The sequence below is a fragment of the Anolis carolinensis genome, chromosome 3 (genome assembly GCF_035594765.1).
Source record: "Anolis carolinensis isolate JA03-04 chromosome 3, rAnoCar3.1.pri, whole genome shotgun sequence".
NCBI classification, from domain to species: Eukaryota; Metazoa; Chordata; class Lepidosauria; order Squamata; family Dactyloidae; genus Anolis; species Anolis carolinensis.
In genome coordinates, this window is record NC_085843.1 from 234,069,773 (window position 1) to 234,095,064 (window position 25,292).

The 25,292-nt window shown below is 41.8% G+C and overlaps 1 protein-coding gene across 1 annotated transcript in view; it reads left to right on the top strand.

Annotated features, from left to right (window-relative positions):
- The window catches only part of ubtd1 (ubiquitin domain containing 1), a 32,267-nt gene that overhangs the window by 2,546 nt on the left and 4,429 nt on the right, over positions 1 to 25,292 (top strand). The window lies entirely within an intron of this gene.

The following is a 25,292-nucleotide window of genomic DNA, read 5'->3' on the forward strand; positions in this document are numbered from 1 at the left end:
TCGGAGGCAGGTGTGAATGTTGCAATTAGTCACTTTGATTAGCATTGAATACTATACAGCTTCAAAGCCTGGCTGATTCCTGCCTGGGGAAATCCTTTGTTGGGAGGCCCTGATTGTTTCATGCCTGGAATTCCCCTGTTTTCAGAGTGTTGTTCTTTATCCTGATTGTAGATAAAATCCAACACTCTTCCCCAGACTGTGGTGGAGGCTCTTTCTTTGGAGGCCTTTAAACAGAGGCTGGATGGCCATCTGTCAGGGGTACTTTGAATGCGATTTTCCTTCTTCTTGGCAGAGGGTTGGATTGGATAGCCCACAAGGTCTCTTCCAACTCTATGAAAAGTTAGGCTCTAGGAGAGCTGTCCATTTCCAAGTTCAAAGGCCCCTAACTCTTTTGCAGGATGAGGACAAGGGAATTGCTCTTGGACTTCTCTGGATAGGCTCTATGCACAAGACCTGGCCTAACTCTTATAAAGGTGCATCTACACTATAGAATTGATGCACTTGGGTTCCACTTGAACTGCTTTGGGTCAGTGCTACGGAGCTGTCATTCACAAGATTTTTATCCTCCTCTGACAAAGAGTGCTGATGTCTCGCCAAACTACAAATCGCATGATCACATCGCATTGAGCCATGACAGTTCAAAGTGTAGATCAGGCATGGGCAAACTTCAGCCCTCCAGGTGTTTCGACTTCAACTCCCACAGTTCCTATCAGCTGGTAGGCTGTTAGTAATTATGGGAGTTGAAGTCCAAAGCACCTGGAGGGCCAAAGTTTGACCATGCCTGGTGTAGATGCTCCCCTGGTCCAGGTCAGTTGAGAGCACCATTGGTTCCCACTCCAGACAGATCAGCTCATTGTCACAATGCTGCATCTGCATTAGTTGGATCAATAACAGAAACAGCTGTAACTCCATAAACATGTCAGCAGTGTGTGGTATCAGCACCAGTATGCAAGTACTGATGCAGGACTTTTTTTGGAAATGGTTCAGCAGAAGTGATGAGAAAATCCAAGAAATACTTTCTGTAGTAGGCTGCTCAGGGTTGATTATTTCTCAAACTGGCAAATAATCCAGGTGATGCAAACTTGCTTGTGTTTGAACTGCCATATTGATAGATTACATCCCTTCCTTTAAAGAAGGGTCTCTAGAAAAGGGAGAATTTGCCAGGAAGACAGTCCTGCATTGACATGGTATTTTCACCTTGATTTCAGGGATCCACTCAGGGGCAAGCCTTTCTTAGAAGGCTATGGGCTACAGCTCAAAGCTTGCTCTTTTGATCTCAAAAGCAGGCTTGACCTGAGATGCTCCCTCCCAAAGATGCAGTGAGACCTCGGGCTCAACTTTGCTGAGGCCTGCAGACACACGGATACTAGGCGCCACTGGCAGAACACACTGCCTCCTCTTGTTTTATGCCATCTTGCATTTTCTGTCTCTAGGAATGGAGTAAGCACAAAACTACAATAGACTGAGGAGAGCTTGTAGCATCTACTAGTTAGTCCTCTCAAAGAGTTTCACCCTTTTGTAAAGGGGATTTTGACAATAGCGTTACTTGCTGGAACTTTGAAAAATGTTATAGCACTGTATTGGTGGCTTTTCTTTGGCATTGAATCAACCAATGTAACCTGAAAAATGTTACCTAAAGGGCGATAGTTTCCAGAATCCCCAGCTGAGGGATATTTTAAGAATTGTCCAAAAAGTAAAATGGAAATCTCTGCTTTATATAGTGCTTGTTGCACTCCCTGCATGCTTATGTAAAGGTAATAACAGCAACAACAATAAATGTATTACTCTCCTTTTCTCGCGGCTCGGGAAGGGGTATAATAACACAGTTAAAATATATAGATAAAACGTAACATCATTAAACTACATATATTAGAAGGCATAGTAATTAAAATCCATTAAAATCATGCATATCAATAAAATGTAAATTTAATGCATAGTTTAAAATTGGGCAGGCCTGCCGGAAGAGAGAGATCTTCAGTTCCATCTTGAATGCTGACAGCTCATTTGGCTGTTGAAGTTCTTCTGGCAGGTCATTCCACAGTCTTGGGACAGCCGACAAAAAGGTCCTCTGGGTGACTATTGCCGGTCTAGCATTAAAATGCCACAGCATATTTTATTGGAGCCACAGTGGCGCAGTGGGTTAAACCCTTGTGCCAGTTGAAATGCTGACCTCAAGGTTGGGTTGCTGACCTCAAGGTTGCTGGTTCAAATCTATGAGACAGGGTGAGCTCTCATTTGTCAGCTTTAGCTTGCAGGGACATGAGAAAAGCCTCCCAGATAACACATCCAGGCACCTCCTGGGCAACCTTTATGTAGATAGCCAATTCTTTCACACCAGAAGCAACTTGCAGTATGTTCTCAAGTCGCTTCTGACACAATACAGAAAGCATATTTTATTTATTTTCTTGGTGCTGCCAACTAAGGTGTTTCCATCTACTCTTCCAGAATTTACTTTGAATGAGTGCTTTACAAAAAAACAAACAAACACATCACACAGTTTGCAAGGCCTCTTTGCACGCTAACTACTGTGTGTCAGGATTGCCATGACCAAGTTATAAGAAATAAGAAAGACTTCAGCTCTGTAACAGAGCAGATACTTTACATGCGTGTTAAAATCTCTGAGGAGCTATTATTGCCAGTTGTATAGACAATACAAGGCTAGATGGGCTGATGAATTCATGTTGTGTAAATTATTTAAGATTTTGCTACACGCTATGGAAAGGATATAGTATTCTTTGAGCCTAATACTGGGTATAATAAAGAGGTGGCATCAATAAAAATAAAGCTTGTGAGATATGTTATTTTAAAGTAATATTCATCCCTCTTTTTTTTTTAATGTTATATAGGCATGCCCAGACATGTTTGTGACTGGCTCCAAGTGTGCGCATGTACAAACACTTTGCTGTAGGAGTGGAAATGGATAGTTTTCTTTCCAAACCCCGGTCTGCTAATGGTATTAAAGAAGGAATGATATGCATAATATTGACGGTAAATCAGCTATCGCGAGGACCATGTTCATGGCACCTAAGAGAGCTGCAGAATGAGCACCCACCAAATATTTTTGTAACATGTCAGATTCTTGTTTAGACTTCTGTATTTTCGATCCCTACCCAGGAGTAGGCCCTGTTGAACATGGTGCACTGACAGTTTCAAGTAAAAATGCTTTATTCTGATGTTAGGGGATATGGGCCCCTGTCTGCCCTAGGAATCTGAAACTGTTACAGCTTTGTGGCGGTCTTTATCCTTAAGTGGTTATGAAAATTTGGGCTGGCATTTCTGACGATGTATTGCTAGCATTTCGAAAGCACAGGCAAAATGAGCTCAGCTGCATTGTCAAGAAACAGCATAAATGCATTCCTGGTATAACTTATCCCGGAATGCCATCTGGAAACTGCCCCGTTAAGTACAAGCCTTCTGGCTGCAGAGTTCTGGATTAAGCAACTGTGGCCTTTTAAGAAACATACTCAGTGGTGTTCATTATATTGAAGTGTAGAGGTTGGCAGGAAAGCTCTTACAGAGCTGTCTTTTCTCTCTGGATAGCAAAAGTAAGGTATTCTCTAGTTTTCCCTTATTAGGTGTGAACACCAGATGAGACACTGAAACTAAGGGAAGGGTTAGATCTTGAGCACTGATATCTTCTGCATAACTTCTGATATGTGTGTATCTCTAATTATGCCTGTGTCATCTTAAGGGCCATTATCTTGATGTGTCCGATGCTGTTAAAATCAGTCTTGTACTCCACCCTCGAGATGACTGGATTTGTGTTATGGGTCGAGTGATGCTTGTGTCTCCTTGTCTTGTTTCTGTGGGGCTCGGTCTGTTTGGGACGGTGCGTTCTTGACATTTTGAGATCCATTCTGCATGCATGGGTAAACATAATATGCAAAATTGCTAACACATGGGTTTGATTTACAGATAGGCCTATGAAATTCCTTGGCTGTTTGGGCTTTTTGGATTTCACAGGTCTTTCGATGATTCAGATCCATATGTTACCAATTTACACATCACATTTGCCCGTGAATGCACATGAAGCTATTGGGATGGCTCCCAAAATGTAGCGTGTGAATACTCCCTTGGAGAAACTCATTTGGTGCCATGCCATGTGATTGACTGACATGTTTCCTTTTCAATGAGTGGTGTGACTCCAAAATACACCCTTACCATAACCAGAAACCGGCCCCACCAAGGGACTCCAGGACTGAGTCATACATTTGCTTTGCTCATGCAGCCTCTGATTGCAATTGCTCGTGTGTTGCTCCCAACAATAATTACTGTTTTGTGAGAGGCAGAAAAAGCGAGACAGGAAGTGGAGAGGAACGAGTAAGTGGGCTGAAAGCAGGATTTGGAAACTGTCTGACTGTACTGGATCCATAAAGGACAAGCAGGTGGGTTGCATGTCCTGTAGAAAGAGAGGGAGAACAGGTAGGGATGAAAATGTTATAAAACCAGGCTTAGTAAGAGATCATAGTTGTTTGTCAAATTATAGTATACCTCAAAACATTGATTCCCCCTCTCTGGGCTTTATGTGCAGATTGTACAAAGAAATGTTGAATGGGGCCAGTGTGAATAAACAGTCTTCTGTGCCTGTGGTTTGTAGTACTGTCATTCCAACTGCCTGAAATCACCCATGCATATATTTGCGAGATATTCCACATGTGCATACATATGAACACAGACTTCCTCTTGCTCAACTGTTGTGCCACTTGCGGGGGTTACACCATTGGAGCAGATCCCATGCCTCCCTTGCACATCTTCATCCTCTATCTCAGCTCTTGCTTCAATCCTGGTACCTCCTCTCCCAGTGCCATTGTTCTGAAATAGCTGGACTCACATTAGACAGGGATTATCATTATTATAATATTATTTCTTTATTTATCATATCTTTTTCCCAATGTGGGACTCAAGAAGGCTTCCAAAAGTTAAAACACATAAAATTGATCACACGGAAATTAAAAATGTAATAAAACTGTTAAAAAATTAAAATCAGTTAAATATAAACCATAAAAAAGCAGCACAGTCCAGGGAAGCCCTTTCCCTCAAACTCATCCCTCAAAGACTTGCCTGTATGAAAGGATAGCAAGGGGGGCACTCATCTAACCATTCTCAGAAGGGATTTGCAAACTGCTAAGGTGTAGAACTTGTTGACCAGAAGGTCGGTGGTTTGAATCGGTGAGATGGGGTGAGCTCCCATTATTAGCCATAGCTTCTGCCAACCTAGCAATTCGAAAACATACAAATGTGAGTAGATCAATAGATATCGCTCCGCAGAAAGGTAAGGGTGCTCCTTGCAGTCATGCCGGCTACATGACCTTGGAGGTGTCTACAGACAACGGCTTCGAAATGGAGATGACCACCAACCCCCAGAGTCGGACACAAATGTCAGGGGAAAACCTTTACCTTTACCTTTCTGGTAAAGGTGCTATGATATTTCACATGATACCTTCAGGATCCAGATTAGTTGAGCTGCCTCAGTGTCTTTCAGAAAAGGACAGGCAAATCCTATCCCTTGGAATCTTCAAATGCTAAATTATGTACATTTATTTAAATCCCTTGGTGGTGAAGGAGTTTTTAAATAAAGGGCACCGTAACTATCAGTGCTGCACTACAAGGTAATGTATTGAATTAATAAACTAGAAGGCCTGCTTAAATTGACCAGAAGTAGGTATTTTCTGGCTAACATAATGCCAGTTGAGCAGGTGGTTGTGACAAGGCCGAGGTCCTCAGTGATCCAGATATCCCTAGCCACATTGTTCTCTCCCTGCAAATGGATTTTCTATGTTCTAAACTTGGCTTGAATCTGGTTCTGTTAAAATGCCATCATCCACCCATCCATCCATTTAACTAGATGCAGATCCCTCTGCTTGGTCATCCATGTCTTTCAGAAATTTGGGGAGACACAGAAAAGCCACACTTTCCATTTTAACTCACTGTTTCATTGAAATCCCAACCATGGTATTCTGCTCTGGCTTGTTTCTCTCTATTTTCTTTCAACACCATACAGCCATTCTCATTAGGTGGGTTGCTACATGCATGCAGCCATTTCTCACCTAAAGCATTAATTACCCTCCCGTCCCCAACTCCCAGGCCTGGTTGTTTGCTTCACTCAGGAGGCGTTGCCCGGTGTCTCCCTGCAGAGCAGCCTGGATAGATTTCACACCCAGGAGCCTAAGTTTAGACTGTACTGCTTGTGTAGGTGATATCCCCACATGTCCTCAGAGCCAGTGTAGAAAAACAAATGTATTTGGGCTGTCAGTTAAAAGGGGCAAGATTAGGAGATGTCTGTTTGTGGCACTCCAAACCTGCCATATCCTTAGTACTGATCGAAGACAGAAGCACCTGGGCTATCTGTGAACTCACAACATACAAAACACAGCAGGCTTCCTGTGTATTTATTAGCTGAGTTGAAAGAGAGACTTCTAATCTTGTCAGGCCACATTGATGCTGAGCTGAAAGGACTAAAGCCATTACAATTTCCTTTCCTGCTCAACTCTTAGGAGCCCCATCTTGAAAAGCAGACATTCACCCTCGCTGGCTCACAAAGTCTTAACAACTAGATGGAAAGTCTGTGCCTAACATAAGTTGGGCCTTGTGGCCTGTTCCCAAAGTCCAGAGCTAGACGCTACTCTCGAAGCAGAGCCAGCAAGATTTCTATTGTTGTAGCTTTTTCAGCTGACTGTTTTCTTTCTCCTGCTGTTCTTTCTTCTCTCTGGTGTCATTTTGGCAAAGCATATGCTTTGTTCTGTTTTGGATTTCCCTAGTTTAAAAAATCCTGGGTGGGGAATTAATGTTCATAAACATACCATGGATTAGATGATCAAGTAGCCAACTCGAACCCAATACTTCCCAATATAGGTTGAGTGTTTATCTGGAATTCTAAGATACTCCAAAATCTAACATTTTTCACATGGATGGCTGAGATAGTCACAGCTTTGCTTCCTGGTGGTTCAATACATAATACAGTAGAGTCTAGCTTATCCAACATAAACAGACCAGCAGAATGTTGGATAAGCAAAAATGTTGGATAAGAAGGGATTAAGGAAAAGCATATTAAACATCAAATTACATCATGATTTTACAAATTAAGCACCAAAGCATCATGTCCTACAAGAAATGGCTAGAAAAAGCAGTTCAATACACAGTAACGTTATGTAGTAATTACTGTATTTAAAAATTTAGCAGTAAAACATCGCAATGTATTGAAAACAATGACTACAAAATCATTGGCTACTAAAAAAATTGACTACTAATAAAGATAAAATTGCATAAAATGAACTTAGAGTAACAACATTGTTGGAAATTAAATCCGTAAAAAGTTCACTCCTTGTTGCCTAGAGAAACAGCTGTGGATCCGGGTGGGAGGCAAACTGTGTTGGATAATCCAGAACGTTGGATAAGCAAAGGTTGGATAAGCGAGACCCTACTGTAATAATAATAATTTTATTTCTTACCTGCCTCTCCTTGTGGCTCGAGGCAGGTCACAGGACAGGCAAAAACACTGCAAAAATTCTATAAACACACATAATAAAATGTAGTTCTATATAAATGTTATAGAACTACATTTTAGTATGTGTGTTTATAGAAGTTTTGCAATGTTTGAATAGCATTGTATATTCTTTGTACTGTGTATTTAATTTGTATTTTACAGACATACGTTCTAACATATTTAATATGTCTGTAAAATACAAATTAAATACACAGGACAAAGAATATACAATGCTATTCAAATTATTATTTATCAAATTACTTTCAGATTATGTGTCTAAGCTATATGTGAACCATAAGTGAATTGTGTGTACCAATATGCAAATACAGGTATTCCAAAATCTGGAGAAATCCAAAATATTCCTGTTCCCAAGCATTTTGAAAAGGGATACTCAACCTGTAATTTATAACATTTTTCATTGGGCAGGGCTGTCCTTGGCTAACTTGTCACACCTTTACCAGTCCTGTTGGTGGTTTCCTCGGAAAATGCTGATGTCTTTGGTTTTCGTACAGAATGTCTCTTTTGTGCAATAGCAATTTATCTTTCAAAGATTTCTGCAGGGTAGAAGAAAAATGGGTACAGCTGCATCTAAAGGACATATCCATGGAAAAAACTACAGGGTGGTGGTTTTATAGCAAATATTGCACCTTGTTTCCAGCAACGCACAAAAAAGTATCCCAAAACACCTTATTTGTGTTGTCGTGTCCACAAGTGACTTCTCTGCCTGAGTGTGCTGTATTCTAGTGGCTTTTGTTCCTGTCATGGAGGTTATTAATATCTGCTGTAAGGGCACAAGGCTGAAAGCAAACAGGTGTGATGATGGACAAGGCAAACTTGTTGTGGTTTGATGTATTCACAGCTATCAGAGCTGGCTTTTTGACAAATATTTCAAGATACTGGGCTCTTGAGTTCAGTACTCCTTTTTCAACTTCTGTAACTTCTGAGAAGAGCTCCTTCACATAGCACTCATTCCCTTAGTCACACAAGAAGTGGCTTGATGAGGTTTTTTAATCACTGGATTGCTGGCTCCTAATGGGCCGTTGTTTCTTGCAAATGGCACGCCAGGCCTCTGATCCACTGGGCTTCTCTCCACCATCTCTTTTTGGTGCTGTGATTGGTGATTTTCTTCCTTTCAGCCTGAGCCCTCCTGCCTGCCTTCACAGCTTGATATTCTTGAGCAGCAAATATGCACGTCAACAGTTTTGTAATTTTTGAAATGAATGCTTCCTGCATATTATAGGCAAGACAATGTTATGAGAGCTAGATGAGATCCAGAGCTTGGAAAAGTTCATTTTTGGAGTATAACTCCCTCAGTCTTCGTGGGCAGTGGCTGGGTGTATCAGTCCAAAAACATTTTGAAGCTCAGATCAGAGGTTCTTCTTTCCCATTCAAGCAAATACATAGGGAAATGGTAGCTTTGCGCCTTTGTTGTTCCTTGGCTTCTGTTTCTGTAGCATGTAGCCATTGTGCATTCATAGATAACCAATGCTACTATCCTTCTTCATTAATGTAGCCATCTTTAAAGTAACTAAGGTGATGGCTCAAGAAAAGTTTCAAGAAAAAAAATTATTCTAGGCTGTCCTGTGGCACCTACAAGATGTTCCAGCATTGTACTTTCCACAAGCCCTTCCAGGGTAAATTTTTATTGTGACTTCCCCGTATCCCACTTATGGATGTTTGTGGAAAGGTATTTTATGTCATCCTCTACTGGGTGATGCTCATGCTTTCCTTTTTTTTTTTTTTTTGGTTAACCTGCAAAATCTAGAATTTTTAACCTAGGATCCATATGTATCCATTACATTGTGTTCTTTTTCATGATTTCTTTAGAGTAGTTGTGATATCAGCAGTGAATATTGCAATGTTGCACCATTCCGTCATCACGCCAATTTAGTTTGGGATGTTCTACATCTAAATGCAACTTTATAATTTTCCTTCATGTCTCTTTCTCTTGGACGATAGCTAAAGTTGGGGGTCTGCTGCTTGTCCCCTGGAACAGAGTTGTTTCATGGCACCATTTGGAAATCATAGATCTGCTGAACACAGAGGGGAACAGAACTTCTTAGAGCACCTGTGAAGCAGCCTGTATATACATTTCTTTAAACATATTCCACATGAGATGCTCATGTGCAGACATAATCAGTCTGTCATGCACTATTTTGTGACTATTATTCACCCACTTCCACACTACAGAGGTTGAAAAGCAGAAGTGTGATTGAGACATTAGAGAGTTGTAATCACCCATTTCAAAAAGCAAAACAAAAAGAAAACATTCAGTAGGATTCATTACAAGTGTGGCCATCAGTATAATGGCTGCTACCACACAGGTACAAGCACTTGTGGGTTTTCAGGCTTCACAAGAGTCCTCCAAAGCTAACAATAACAACAACAATAACATCCGTGCTGGAAAAGTATGCCCGTGCCTCCTTAATATACAGCTGCTGTCAAGCAGGTATTCAGTAATTGTTGCCCTCACCCCTATGCAGGGGGAATGGGAGGGTGTTTGAATAATAATTATCCCTACTTAGCACCATTTACATGTAGTTTTCATACTATGTGTCTGCCATACTTCTATACCTTCAAATCGCCTGTGGAATTATGGCATCCCTATGAATTTTTCTTAGGTAAGGAGTACTCAGAGGTCGTTTTGCCAGTTCCTTCACTTTAAATACAGTTTACAGCACCTGGTATTTGTTGGTGGCCTCCTGTCCAAGTACTAACCAGTGCTGTTCCTGCTTACTTTCCATGATCAGGCAGGATCTGTTGCTTTTGGGGTCTTTAGGGAGGGCCATGTGTTTATCTCTCTCGTCCACTGTAAAAGGACCTACTCTCAAAAACTGGTAGTATGGGACAGGGATGACTTTATTGGGAAGGAGAGATTTTAATGCCAACATCTGCAAAGTTCCCATGATTCTGTACCCATTATTGTAGACAGAATATAATAGTGTCCAAGAAGAATAAGGGCCAAAAAAGGCACAGAAAGTATTGTGAAATGTCAATTAAAGTCCTTCACTGAAAATGGTAACACCAGAGTACACTGAGTGACAGAACTAAAGCACAATGCAGTCACAATACAGTTTTGACTTTTGTAGGGTTGATTAAAATGTTCTCTCTAGGAATCTCTAGGTCACCTAGTGCAACTCCATGACCAGCTTCTTCAAGAAGTCACACTGGAGGATGAGGACTATCTAGGTCTTCCATTGCTATTCTGGAGGAAGTTGATCATAGTCATGCTGGAGGATTTAGAGATCTCTAGTGAAGTGTTGGAGCCCCTGGTGGTGCAGTGGGTTAAACCACTGAGCTGCTGAACTTGCTGAATCCAAGGAGCTCCTGCTGTTAGCCCCAGATTCTGCCAACCTAGCAGTTCAAAAACATGCAAATGTGTATCTGTACTCTCTCTGTTTCCTGTCTCAGTCCAGGTTCGCAATCTTCTGTATATTGTTATCTTTTTTTTGCTTACATTTTGACTGCATCAAACATGTACTTATTTCCTTTTGCTCCCTAGTATTTTGCTCTAGGTCTATACTCCCTAGTCCCTAGATTGAAATCCAATTTAAATATATGTGGTACTTCATTAGCATAGTAATGTCAACAAATGTTTCTAACATAATTAAGGAGCCACTTGTCTAAGAAGTGGCTCATATCTCATCAGTTGAGTCTCCTTGTATCTTACACGATCTCTTCTTTTTCTGGAATTTTGAGTTAATTTTATATATTTCAGTTGCAGTCCTAATTCCGAAAATAATTCTGGTATACGTATGTAAGAAGAACAAGAAAATTTTTTGTTTGTGTTCACTGTCAACATACTAAGTGCATGCCTCATTTTTGCACATTTCATTGTTGTGATAACGGATACCTCGCTATTTAAATAATTCTGTTTCAAAGGAAATTAGCAATCCAACACACCAGACATACTAATGTCTTCCTTGTAAATTGTCTATAGTTGTTTTGTCTCTTAAACTTCTTTCACAGGGAAAGACTTTTGAAATATCTCTTAGTCTCGCATATATCTCCACCATGATCTTATTATGCTTTGTATCTACACTGCATTGTCCTTTCACACAAGGATCCCAGCAATGACTGTTCTAATAACAACACAATGATGCAGTTTAGTTGCTCATGAGATTAACATAGTCCAGACACCTTATCAAGTTGTGAGTCGTTCTTTCCTGTTCCCAAAAGGGATCTGAAGTCAATTTGTAAATGCTGTGGTTAAACCAGTCTGGCAACTTGGAACGTGGCTTCCCCTAACCCACAGAGGAAACCTTGCTTCTGCAGTCAGCTACTGTATTTGTCTTACAATCCTCTCATTTATCCATTTATCTAGAAACTCATCTAGAAATTCCTAGTAAAAATTTCCATATATATTTTGCATTTTATTCATTCCACTTTCTCGTAATCTGAGAGGCACAAGGCATACCGTCATTTGTTTTTGCATTACAAGAAGGACCATTTCAGAGTAATAACACAGAACTCTGCTTGTTCCTCTGTGATATATAATTATGCCCATTATTTAGATCTTGTTTGCCACAAAGATGGGTAGGCCAGGTGTCAATGGACGTCATCGGTTTTGTAGCTAGTAAGCAGAGCTATCGGGCCTGCTGAAGTTGAGACATAACAGCTTTGCGGTATTGCCGACTTCTGTTCTAGCATGTTGCAGACACAATGCATCTGCTGCCTCTGAGGATAGGCTTCCACGTTTAGAGCAAGGTATTATGTTTCCGAGAAATAAAGAAGCAGAGACGGTGAAGAGATCCGAAACCTCAATGTGTCTTGACAGAACAGAAGGAGAGTATGACCCATTGTTTCCTGGAGAGGCAGGCAGCGTGTTTGCAGGGGGAGAGCTGGGGCAGGCAGCTCGCTCAGATGAGCATGGGGCAAACATGGTACAAATGCTAGAATCCCACGATACGTTGGATTCTGTGCATCATAATCCTGCTTTGGTTTTGTGGTTTTTTATTTTGAGGCTTGCTGATGAAAGATAAACCGGTTCACTGTGGGGATGTAAACCGGTTACAGGGCAGTAAATAAGCTGGCCATTGTTCAGGAACCATTCCACATAGGCAACTTTGGGGACCTAGTACTAGTGAAGCCGGTAGTGTCTCAAGCATAATGTCCTATATTATAGAATCAAAAATGCAGTTTGACACCACTTTAACTGCCATGGCTCAATGCTGTGGGATCCTGGGAGTTGTAGTTTCAAGAGGCCTCAGTACTCATTGGCAGAGAAGGCTAAAGATTATATAAACCTATCATAGAATAGTAGAGTTGGAAGAGACCTCATGGGCCATCCAGTCCAACCCCCTGCCAAGAAGCAGTTCCCATGATGTCCCATGATGTCATAGCATTGAGTCAAGGCAGTTCAAGTGATGTCAAACTGCATTAATTCGACAGTGTCGATGCACTTCTGTCTTCTCCCTTTCTGTGCCCTTGCCTAGTCTAAATGTGACCAGACGCAAAAGAGGATAGACCTCTTACACCATTAATGGTGTACAGAAATGACATTTCAATAAATGCGGTTTCCTTGATAAGTGATGCCAGATGACATATGCTTTTATGTACAACTAGCTCGGGGACCTGGAGGTGCCCGGGTCATTAGAAAAAGGCATTGTTTATTTTGGGATGTTAGGTAATATCACTGGAGATTCATCGTTGGCTGGATTCAGTGCTGTCCAGATCCATCGTTGGCTGGATTCAGTGCTGTCTGGATAAGAGTGAACTAAAACTCTCAGATTCCCAGGGCAATCACCCTGAAACCAGGCATGTATGTACAGTTGACCATGTTGGGCCTGTGTGCCAAGCTTCAACTGGATTCGGTGGTTTCTGGATGCAGGTGAACTATTACTCCCAAAATCAAGGTCCATTCCCACTAACCCCCTGAAGTATGTTCAGTTGGTCATGGGGCTCCTCTGTGCCAAGTTCGGTACCAGTCCATTGTTGGTGGGGTCACAATATCAGTGAAGGTACTGCAAGTTCCATTATCCATGGCAAGTTTGGTCCAGATCCATCATTGGTTGGGTTAACAGTGCTCTCTGGATGTAGGTCAAGTACAACTCTTGTAAATCATGGTGGATTCTCCCCAAACCTCTTGTTCAGTTGCCGATCAATTCCTCTGTTAACTGTGTGCCATAGGAAGGAGTAGGAAAGGGTTAAAGGAGAGGCAGTGGGCGGGGTCATGCACAATAAGGAACCCTGGGATGTCCATTCTGGAGGAGAACCAGAACATCTAGGAAGAAATTGTCTCTGCATGAAAGCCTTCACTTGGGTGAGGGGTGGAGTGGTGTTTGTGGAGGACACTGGCAGGGTTTGGGCTACATGTTCATGGCACTCACTATAACCTATAATGCTCCTTGGAGGGAAGGCCATTGGTGTTTCCTGCTCAATGGGAACTATAGCTGTTTGTGGAGGCGGGAAGCTGCCTGTGTAAGTGGACACCTCCGCCACACACACACACACACATTTTTCACTTTTATTATGTGTATAGATGTTTAAAGATGTAGGGCCCATGTTCTCTTTTGAGTTTGCCACCCTATTTGTGGGATGGTCCGCCTGAAGCTACATCCTCCTACGTCTTCGCAAGTTGTGTGTGAAGAAGGAGCTTTTCTCATCCCTGCTTCCACCGAAGAGTCAAGCAGGAGGGTTTAATCTTGGCCTGTTATGGGATTGTTTAGGGCTGTACAGCGGTCAAGGAATAAGTGCATCAGAGCAAGGTCATCATTGTCATCTTGCTTTTGGGATTTGTTTGCTGTTTTTCCATGGTAAATTTAAAATGCAAAGTTATGGACTGCATTTATGTAACAATCAAATCGAAAAACATTTCTAGATAATTCAATAGCAATGGTTAGCCAACATACAAATAAGCCATCTCACAACAAATATACAGTTAAGATTCAACAATCCTGTCATACTTCACTGAGGCCCAACAAGAAGATTAAAAGTTGTATTTCAGTTGCTTGGCTAGCCAGCCTTGGTAGTGGCATCAATAAATAGCAGCAGCTTAGCACTTGCAACTGAGGATAGGTGGCTTGGTAGAGACTGCTGTTCACTGCTTAACTCGCTTCCTTTTCTTTTCCATGGATTCACAGGCTGAAAGCAGTCATTTCCAGCCCTGGGAGATTCTCACAGTTGTTGCCCAGAAAAGTAATTTTTCCAAGCTCTTGACTGGTGTTTTGGTATTATTTTTTTTTACTCTCTGCCTTGAGCTGGACTTTTGCCCAGAGCTGAGCATTTACTCCATAAAAGCCAAGGTTGAATCGGCAGCAGATTTTGTTATGCCTCCTAGCTGCTGAATTAACGTGTTGCTTGAGTCAAAAAGGCAGATGCCCAGGCCCAACCAGCCATCATTTCAAAGAAGTGTCATGGGGCAACTGGATTGCTTTAAGCCTGACCATAGTCACTTCTTGCTTTAGCCCTACTACAGCAACCATGCATCTTTCTTCATATATAGTTACTTTCTCAGGAAGGTAGCTTCTAACCTAACATCTCCCTGAGAACTAGCAAAACCATATGCCTTGGTGACAGGGCAAAGTAGCCCTTTCATGGCTGGAACCACTGGGTTGCTATGAGTTTTCTGGGCTGTATGGCCATGTTCCAGAAGCATTCTTTCCTGACGTTTCACCCGCATCTATGGCAGGCATCCTCAGAGGTTGTGAGGTTTGTTGGAAACTTCAGGTGGGGTTTATATCTGTTGAATGACCAGAGTGGGAGAAATAACTCTTGCCTGTTCGAGGCAAGTGTAAATGTTGCAATTGATCACCTTCATTAGTATTGAATAGCCTTTCATCTTCAAAGCTTGGGTAAATCTTTTGTTGGGATTCACAGTTAGCTGATCCTGATTGTTTCTTGTCTGGAATTCCCCAGTGTTGTTTTTTATTTACTATCTTGAATTTAGAGTTTTTTAAAATACTGGTAGCCAGATTTTTATTTCATGGAATCCTCCTTTCTGTTGAAATTGTCCACATGTTTGTGGATTTCAATGGCTTTTCTGTGTAGTGTTGAGTGTGTTTGTATGTGAGTGGAATAGAAGGGAGAAAGGATATCCTTTAAACATTGTTTAAGGAAGGACACACATGTATCACTTAAGGCAAGCATTTGAGTTTGATAGCAAAATACCCTGTTTCCCCGAAAATAAGGCCTCCCCTGAAAGTAAGACCTAGCAAAGTTTTTGTTTGGAAGCATGCCCAATGAACAGAACACCAGAGGATCAGTAAATGTACGTACCATAGATTGTTGAACATGGAAATAATGGTAGTAACAAGAAATTCTTGATAGGATTCACAATTTGTCTGGTTATGGTGGTTTGTGAAGACAACTGCTGTACAGTATATAATAAATGTTCTTTTTTTTTGGTTCAACAATAAATGTGAATTCTTCATGGAAAAATAAGACATCCCCTGAAAATAAGACTTAGAACATCTTTGGGAGCAAAAATTAATATAACACTGTCTTATTTTCGGGGAAACAGGGTAGCATGACTTGAAAAAATATTCTATGAAGCAGTGTCATAACTAAGAAGAGATTGCAGCTGAATGTACTCTTTTTAGATATTTCTTTGCAATGGTCCATTTACTTGGGAGGTGTTAGCTGGCCCTAATTGTTTCTTGTCTGCAATTCAATTGTTTTTTAGTGTTGTTTTTTATTTACTGTCCTGATTTTAGAGTTTTTTTAATACTGGTAGCCAGATTTTGTTCATTTTCATGGTTTCCTCCTTTCTGTTGAAATTGTCCACATGACTGGATTTCAGTGGCTTCTCTGTGTAGTCTGACAGGCAGGAACCACTCAAGCTTTGAAGCTGAAAGGCTATTCAATGCTAATCAAGGTGATGAATTGCAACATTAGCACTTGCCTCAAAAAGACAAGAGTTCTTTCTCCCACCCTGGATGTTTCACAGATATATAAACCCACTTGCCTAGTTTCCAACAAACCTCACAACCTCTGAGGATACCTGCCATAGTTGTGGGTGGAACGTCAGGAGGGAATGCTTCTGGAACATGGCTATACAGCCCGGAAAACTTACAGCAACCTATCCAACCATTACTGCACATTCTCCCCCTGCTTCCAAACTCTTAAAGAGGCTGCTGTCTTGACTTGAGTCGTTCCTAATTGGCTCTTCATTGGCAGATAGACACAAGCTGGCACAGGGTTGTCAACCGAGGGCTTGCCCTCCCCTGGCAGCCGTGCTTGTATCTCTTCAATCAAAGGCCATTTCCCCTCCGCTGAGCTGCCTGGAGTCAAATTAATGGCATTTCTTGTCTATCAAGGTAGCGGCTGCCTCTTTCTCCTGCCCACCACCAACCCAATTGTTCCGGAGCTAATCTAGTTGAGAAGCTTAATGTAATGTGGAGAGGGGCGGAGGGAAGAGATGGTAGGAGAGTCTTGCCTATGGCCTGTTAATGCCAGGCAGCTTTCTGCGGATGGCAAGTCGCCAAAATGTATTCCAATTTTATAGTGTAAGCGGAAGTTCATTCCCTTGATTCCACATCAAAAGGAGCTGGCGGGGCAGGGATCGTAGCTAGATCAGGTATGGGCAAACATTGGCCCTCTGGATGTTTTGGACTTCAAGTCCCACAATTCCTAACAGGACCCTTCCTTTTAAGCGGCCAAGGGGGAAAAGGAAAGGGCCTGAGGCTGTTAGGAATTGTGGGACTTGGAAGTCCAAAACATCCACAGGGCCAAAGTTTGCCCATGCCTGAACTAGACAGTTCCAAAAGTTAAAGAGTTGGGTGTAATCTCACGTGTCTCCTGCCACTAACTGCTAATAAAGATATTGTTGATTTGTGAGGCTTATATTTTCTTTTCCTTATGAACCAACACAAGTACTCTTCTTTTCATGAAAGCTAGGAAGTTGTCCTCAGTGAGGGAATGATCACTTTGCAGGATAGGGAAGAGCAAGCTGAGCTGCGTTTGGGACTTTGTTTGGCTCTTGCTTTTTCAGCTTGTTGTCCCTTTCTGAGAACACGTCTTGCTTCTGGCTTTCCTCTCCATCTACCACCCTAATTAGCTTTAAACCTGCAACACAAGCTCCTTATACATCTGACTTGGAGCTAAATCCCTTTTGCAGAGCCAGCCTGGACAGGGTCAGCTCAGGAAGCTGGCCCTCTGCTGCCTTATCCCAGAGAGAACTGAGCAGTGCACCCAGGATGCGCAAGGGGCAAAAGGGGAGGCCCAGAAAACCTCTTATCCTCTTTTGTATATATGGGAATTTTGTAGTGGATGAAAAGACAATTAACATTGGGATTGTTGTGTGTTTTCTGGGCTGTATGGCCATGTTCCAGAAGTATTCTCTCCTGACATTTTGCCCACATCTATAGCAGGCATCCTCAGAGGCTGTGAGGTATAATGTTGGGATGTTGGGGTGGGGAGTCACGATCTGAAGAAAGTGGTTTACTTCTACACTTTCATCTTGCACTAAGGGCGTCCATCACAGAATTTGGCACCCACAATTGTCTACATTCATTTTAAAAACAACATATTTGTGGCTGAACAAAAGCTTGAATGTGTTGCACAAGATAGCCAGTTGATGGGGGCAGGCAGGTTTTGTAATCCTTTCTTATCATAGACTATCACTCGGCCCATCTGTTCCCATTTCACTACCCTTCCTGCTGTCCATTTCTCAAAATTGTGAATGTAAGCTTTCAGAGCCCCTGGTGGCACAGCAGGTTAACCTGCTGAGCTGCTGTACTTGCTGACCGAAAGGTTAACAGTTAGAATACAGGTAACGGGGTGAGCTCTCACTATTAGCCCCAGCTTTTGCCAACCTGGCAGTTTGAAAACATGCAAATGTGAGTAGATCAATAGGTACTGCTCCGGCAGGTAGGTAATGGCATTCCATGCAGCCATGCTGGCCACATGACCTTGAAAGTGTCTACAGACAATCCCGGCTCTTTGGCTTAGAAATGGAGATAAGCAGCAACCCGCAGAGTCGGACACGACTAGATTTAATGTCAGGGAGAAACCTTTACCTAAGCTTTAAAAAGTAAATTTCTTAGCATGCTTGAATCTTGGAAGGAGAAAACATATCTGCTAAATAAGAAAAGATGTTCTACATGATTTCCATAATTTATTTGAATCACCAAATTTGGATTTCCTGGGTGCAGAATATACACTGCCGCCATTGTTCCAAGTTCTCTGCCAGCCCCTATAAGTACCAAGGGGGAGGTTGTTGCTAGACAAGAGTTGAACAGTATTGCATTGATTTTCTGAAACAATTAGTATTTATGATCTCTTCTGCTGAAGAAAATGGTAATCCCACAACTCATGAGCAGCTGTTCCATAAAATGCATTTCCTGGTAACCTAGGAGTGATGATGACAGATACTGTTGGCTGGTGTGCGTGCGTGCGTGTGTGTATGTGTGTTCAGCTGGGAATGAGACAGGAGGTGGGAGTTAGTATCAGCCTTTGTCCCTATAGGCTCTGTGCAGCAGTTTCTGTCTCCAGGAATTGCTGACTGGACTTCCTATCCACAAGGATATGTGTGCATGCACATATATGACAGAGAAAGAGAGAGACTAATTGTCTCCCCATACTGAGTCCAAACAGCTTAGTGGTCTTGTGACTATTTCAAGAGAATAGCAAACCGGAACCCTGTTGATACCCTGGGAGTTAATGGCAGGAGGAAAAAGGCCATGAAAGTAATAAGGAATGGGAGAAATAGGCTATCCAGCATTGATAGATTTTGTTTACCTTCTTCTGACACCGATGTAGAATCATGGAAAAATTCCAATCACTGGGGTAATGCACCAGTAGGATTTCTGCCTTTATGTCATAATTGTTTTTTGTTTCACTGTTTTTTGTCTTGAAGTTGGTGACTATCCATTTGTTGCTGGAACGTAGCCATTGCCCCCAGCAATATGTGACTTTTTTGTCCTTTTCCAGGGCAGCAGGTTGATGTTTGTAAGCAAAACTTGCTTTGGGTTGCTGTTTGTCTTCTGGGCTGTATGGCCATTCTTTCCTGACATTTCGCTCACATCTATGGCAGGCATCCTCAGAGGTTGTGAGGTTTCCTGGAAATTAGGCAAGTGGGGTTTATGTATCTGTGGAAAGTCCAGGTTGGGAGAAAGAACTCTTGTCTGTTGGAGGCAAGTGTGAATGTTGCAGTTGATCACCTTGATTAGCATTAATGGCCTTTCCAATTCAAAGCCTGGCTGCTTCCTCCCTGAGGGAATCCTTTGTTGAGAGGTGTTCACTGGCCCTGATTGTTTCATGTCTGGAATTCTCCTGTTTTCAGAATGTTTTTCTTTATTTACTGTCCTGATTTCAGAGTTTTTAAAATACTAGTAGCTATATTTCATTTTCATGGTTTCCTCTTTACTGTTGAAACAATATGGGTGAAACGTCAGGAGAGAATGCTTCTGGAAGTTCTGGCCATGCAGCTTGGAAAACACACAGCAACCTGGCCATGAAAGTCTTCAACAACACATAAAACTTGCTCTATATGTCCTGTGTTTCCAGCATACTTTGGGGGAGTAATGTTTGTCTCATAACTCCCATTAAAGTACAGCTACTACTTCAATCAATACTTCCCTTCCATTTCAAGTGCTCTAGAGATTACAATTAGCTAATTGCTTATATCCTGGCAGTATTTCCACTAACCGTATCTAATGGGGGTGGTTAGTAGCTGGGCCAGATCAGAGTACCTCCTTCCTGCCCATCCCCCCCTCCTGCATTACATTTTGCTTTTCTAGGAATTCATTGTATTCTGGGGGGTGGCTTGTGAGTTTGGGAAGCACAGGAAGCTTTTCTGTTAGTCAAGGCATTGGTCATTATTGTTCCCTGTTTTCTACACTGGCAAGCAATGAATCTCCAAGACTGAAGGGCCAAGCTACATGTGATACTAAATACGTGACTTGTAACCAGATTAGGTTATTTTTTCCTTAATAGTAAGCACAGAAAGACCCTGAGAGCCAACATGGTGCAGCAGTTTGAGTATTGAACTTCAGTTCTGTAGATCAGGGTTTGAATTCCTGCTTAGCTGCGGGAACTCACTGGGTGACCTTGGGCGAGTCACACACTCTCAGCTTCAGAGGAAGACAAAAGCAAACCCTCTGAACAAATCTTGCCAAGAAAACCCCATTATAAGTTTGCTTAAGGATTGTCATAAGTCGGAAACAACTTGAAAGTGCTCAACCACGTAACAAAAGAAAGCCAGTTTCTTCTGAAAACAGAACATGAAGCAAAGATTTAATATTTCCAGTGTACTACCTAATGAAAATCGCCACCCTAGTACTGTTTGCCTTGGCAAAAAAAGCGCCTATTGGTATCAGTGGGGATGCTCTTTTTCAAAAAGTATGTACCTGGTAAGCAGAGAATTTCACTGAGGTCATGGCTGGGGATGGAAGTGCTATGGTCTTAATGAAAATCCTGCCTCTGTTTCCCCTCTTCCCCTTGTTCTTCCAAATAGTGCATTTAACAGTCCATGTAGGCTGACCATTAGACCGGAGTTGTTTTTTCCGTTTTAGCCCTGTTTGGAGATGTCAGGGATTTAACATATGTGACAATCTATATGCAAAGCAGACACTACTATATTGCCAAGCTTTCTAAGCTCTGGTGCAAAAGAATTTAAAGCGCCTTAGACTATGCTGTTTTTGAATTGTGACCTGTTGATTTATGGCAACCCTGTGAATTTTATAGGGTTTTTCTTAAGCAAAGAGTACTCCAGGGTGGTTTGCTATTGACTTCCTCTATAATGCAGCCAATGGCACCTGGCTGTCCTTCATAGTAATGCTAGCCAGGGTTGATGGTACTTGGCTTCCAAGATCTGATTGGACCTGTTGCCCTCAGAGTATTTAGATCTAGTGCTTTGGATTATATCCAAGGTCTATTCCTCACTGCTCCTTTGCATCAATTATAAGAAAGATGCCTCGTTGTTTGACCATGGCTGAACAATGCTCAGGAATACACAAAGCAACCCCAGCATTTCACATATCATATTATGCTGAACATTTGGTCCTTGTCCCTCTGTGTATATGTCGATTGGAACTTGGGGAAATTGTTTTTTTTCTCATTGTCACAAGTTTATGGTACTCAGCAGGATTATTTGAAAAAGGCATTGTTTGTTTTGGGGTGTTAGGTAATATCATTTAGTTAATTAGTAACACTATTTATTAGAAAAAAGCCAGTCTTTGATTTCATTTTTTATGAATGCTTCCATTAGAAAAAAACATAATGATGTGGGTGAACTACAATTCACAAAACTTCTCAACCAGCCTGCAGTGGGGATAGTTAAAATGTAGTCTTAGAAAGAAACTATGTAAGAAATTCTATTCTGTTTTCTATTTTGATGTTAATTTCTCATTGTCACAAGTTTATGGTACTCAGCAGGATTATTTGAAAAAGGCATTGTTTGTTTTGGGGTGTTAGGTAATATCATTTAGTTAATTAGTAACACTATTTATTAGAAAAAAGCCAGTCTTTGATTTCATTTTTATGAATGTTTCCATTAGAAAAAAAACATAATGATGTGGGTGAACTACAATTCCCAGAATAGTGAGTCAATCCTCACTAACTAGGCCTGTATTCACAGCTGGCCATGTTGGGTCTGTGTGCCAAATTTGGTCCAGATATGTTGTTGGCTGGGTTCAGGGCTTTCTGGATAAGGGTAAACTACAACTCCCAGATCCAAGGACAATCCCCCCCCCCCCAGTCCACCAGTATGCAAAGTTAGCAGAGTTGCGTCTGTGCCAAGTTTGGTCCATATCTGTCATTGGTGGGGTTCATAGGACTCACGTAATACAGGTGAACTATAACTCCCAGAGTTAAAGGTCAATCACCGCCAAAGTCCACTGGTATTCCCAGTTGGCCATGTTGAATTTGTGTGCCAAGTTTGGTCCAGATCTGTCATCAGATGGGTTCCGTGTTCTCTGAATACGGATGAACTATAACTCCTGAATGGAGAGAGAAAGGAACACTGGGGTGTGGCTTGCTGTAATCTGCAACGTCCTTGGAGGGAGGGCTTTGGTGGCTCCTCAGCATTTGGGGTTAAAGCAGTTTTCTGGAGGCTGCCTGTGTGAGCGGACACCCCTGCCATATACACACATACACATTTTCACTTTTATTATGTGTATAGATAGATTTATTATTATTAAGATACAGATGTTACAGAAATGCCTGTTAAAATATTCTTTTTATATAGATCCAGGCAGTTTTTTGCCCAGATCTGATGCTCTTCTGATCGAGTGCCCCTTTCTGTCTCCGTTCCTCTACTTTGCCCTAATGTTGTCTCTCAGGTCTTTTGGCACCTAGCCTCGGACAGCTAGTGGCCTTTGAAACAACTATGAGGGGCCCGTCTCTCACTATAGTAACCATGTAAGCATGTATGAGAGAGGAAGTAGAAGGAAGCAAACAAAGGCAGCATATCACATTTGTCCATTAGTCCATTTGCGAATTAGCTGGATTAGCTTCTCTCTCTTGCCATAGGGACAATGGCTGTGAGCATCCATGGCCATGTGGGAGAGAGGCGGCAAGCAAAGCCAAGTCACAGGGACTGCTTTTCTCTGTTGTAGCAACTATAGCCTCACCTCCTCTTCTATTTGTGTTGCCTTCGCCATTTAAAAAACAAGGCTTTCAATGCATTCTGCTTTTTTTTCTGTTCCTGCCCGCAATCCCTCCTGAGCCCATTTCTTTTCATTGCTACATTGCAAAGCTTTGGAATGAAATTGTACTTAATGAACATTGTGAGTTACCTTTGGGGACTATGGTTACAAACTGGGAAACTAGTTGAAAAAGAAAATGATTAATAAAAACAAAACATCCCTCCAGACCATGGTTTATGTTGGTGAACCTTATCCGAGCAATCTGCCATGAGAGAAATTATATTGTGATGATTAGCAGTGCTCCATGTTTGGAGCACAATCCTTGCCTCTTTTGCACAAATTAGGCTCTTAAGGCTGGCACCGTTTGTCAGATCATTACAGCCAGTAATGGCTAGCTCTATTATTTGTTTCTTAGACATTTATTCATTCTTGCATTCCTCCCTGTGTTAAAGCTATCCATGTATCCTATTACATTTTATTGATTTATGTTCTTAGCACAGATTTCCAGTACATTACAAGCCAAATGAAGGTTTGGGTTGTTCTCCATGATGTCTTATGCAATTTCAAATTTTACAACCTCAATAATGGGGGAGCATTTGAGTTCATCTTGGCATTTAAGGAAGATGCTGCACTTGATGACTCTTCTTCGTTTCAGTTTGAGCCGTCTTTTCTCCGAGTATTTTTTACTCAGTTGTGTAACTTTCTGCTTTGTATTAGTTGTTCTCATCTGTTAGATGATGCATTTTAACAGGGAAATGTAAAAAGCATGCGGAGTACCAAAACAACAATAAATAAGATAGATAGATAGATAGATAGATAGATAGATAGATAGATAGATAGATAGATAGGCTGTGGCGCAGGCTGGTTAGCAGCCAGCTGCAACAAATCACTCTGACCAAGAGGTCATGAGTTCGAGGCCAACCCGTGCCTGCGTCTGTCTGTTTCTGTTCTATGTTATGGCATTGAATGTTTGCCTTATATGTGTGCAATGTGATCCGCCCTGAGTCCCCTTCGGGGTGAGAAGGGCGGAATATAAATACTGTAAATAAATAGATAGATAGATAGATAGATAGATAGATAGATAGATAGATAGATAGATAGATAGACAGACAGACAGACAGACAGACAGACAGACGCCAATGGGATTTTAGCCTGCATAAATAGGAGTCTAGAGTCTAGATCCAGGGAAGTCATGCTAGCCCTCTATTTTGCCTTGATCAGACCACACCTGGAATATTGTGTCCAATTCTGGGTACCGCAGTTGAAGGGAGATGTTGACAAGTTGGAATGTGTCCAGAGGACGGTGACTAAAATGATCAAGGGTCTGGAGAACAAGCCCTATGAGGAGCGGCTTAAAGGGCATGTTTAGCCTGTAGAAGAGAAAGCTGAGAGGAGACATGATAAGGGCCATGTCTAAATATGTGAGGAGAAGTCATAGGGAGAAGGGAGCAAGCTTGTTTTCTGACATGGAACAATGGTTTCAAACTTCAGGAAAGGAGATTCCACCAGAACGTTAGGAAGAACTTCCTCACTGTGAGAGCTGTTCAGCAGGGGGACTCTGCCCCAGAGATTTCCTACTTTGGAGGCTTTTAAGTAGAGGCTGGATGGCCATCTGTCAGGGATGCTTTGAATGCGATTTTCCTGCTTCTTGACAAAGAGTTGGACTGGATAGCCCACAAGGTCTCTCCCAGTTCTATGATTCTATTACCTTAGAAGGAGAAAAATGGGCTTATTCCAAGTGCGGAATTGAGAAAGGACATGGGGATTCTTCAGGAATATAGAAGGATTACTTTTACAGAAAAGGTGTGTGTGTGTTTGTATGCAAGTGGAATAGAAGGGGGAAAAGAGAATACACACATACCCTTTAGATCTGTGGTTCTCAACCTGTGGGTCCCCAGATATTTTTGGCCTTCAACTCCCAGAAATCCTAACAGCTGGTAAACTGGTTGGGTTTACTGGTAGTTGTAGGCCAAAAACATCTGGGGACCCCAGGTTGAGAACCACTGACTTAAGGCAAGCATTTGTGTTTGACAGCAAAACAGCATGACTTGAATAAATCATCTATGAAGCAGTGTCAAAACTAAGAAGAGATTGCAGCTGAACATACTTCTCTTTTAGAGACTTCTTTGCAATGGTCTGTTTATATGCGGTCTTTCAGCCCCACTGGGTTCCAGCTCTATGGCTTATTCCTTACCTAATTCCCTGAGCTATAAATATTATCTAGGATGGTGTGGGTGCAAGAAGGCTCACGGATCCACACTAGGTTATGTGGCACATAACCT